We start from the raw sequence: 564 nt of genomic DNA, 5'->3' as shown, positions 1-564 counted from the left end.
GTAGGAACAGCAGATTTTACCACTCAAATGATTGTCTTGAACTGTCCAGGTCATTTCAGTGCTGGCTGCGCCCATGTACTGGGTTGTCACACAGTGCACATAGCTTGCAAGTTAGCCGAGCTGGAAGAAAAGATTAGTTGTCCTTCAGGTAAGAAGCTGGAAGATGTTCCTAAATTCCTGACACTGATAAGGTTCTAGGCAGGACCCTGAGTGCCGAGAACTTCCCCAACTGCCTTCCTCAGTGGGCTGGCTGTGATATGAGGCACACAGTTGCGGTGGGCGTCATCAAAGCTGTGGACAACGCTGGCAAGGTCACAAAGTCTGCCCAGGAAGTTCAGAAGGCTGACTGAATATTACCTAACATCCGCCACCCCATCTTAATCAGCAGTGAAGAAACAGTCTCAGAACAATAACTGTTTGTCTCAATTGGCCCTTTAAGCTCAATAGTAAAAGACTGGTTCGTGATAACAAGGCATCATAAACCTTCAGAAGGGAAGGATGTTTTGTGGAAAGGAGCCTTTTATGTGGGTGGGGCAGGTTTTTTTTTTTTTTTTTTTTTTTTTC

The sequence above is a fragment of the Jaculus jaculus genome, chromosome 1, assembly GCF_020740685.1.
Source record: "Jaculus jaculus isolate mJacJac1 chromosome 1, mJacJac1.mat.Y.cur, whole genome shotgun sequence".
NCBI lineage: Eukaryota > Metazoa > Chordata > Mammalia > Rodentia > Dipodidae > Jaculus > Jaculus jaculus.
The sequence above is the reverse complement of the archived record's forward strand: the minus strand, read 5'-3'. Positions refer to the sequence as shown.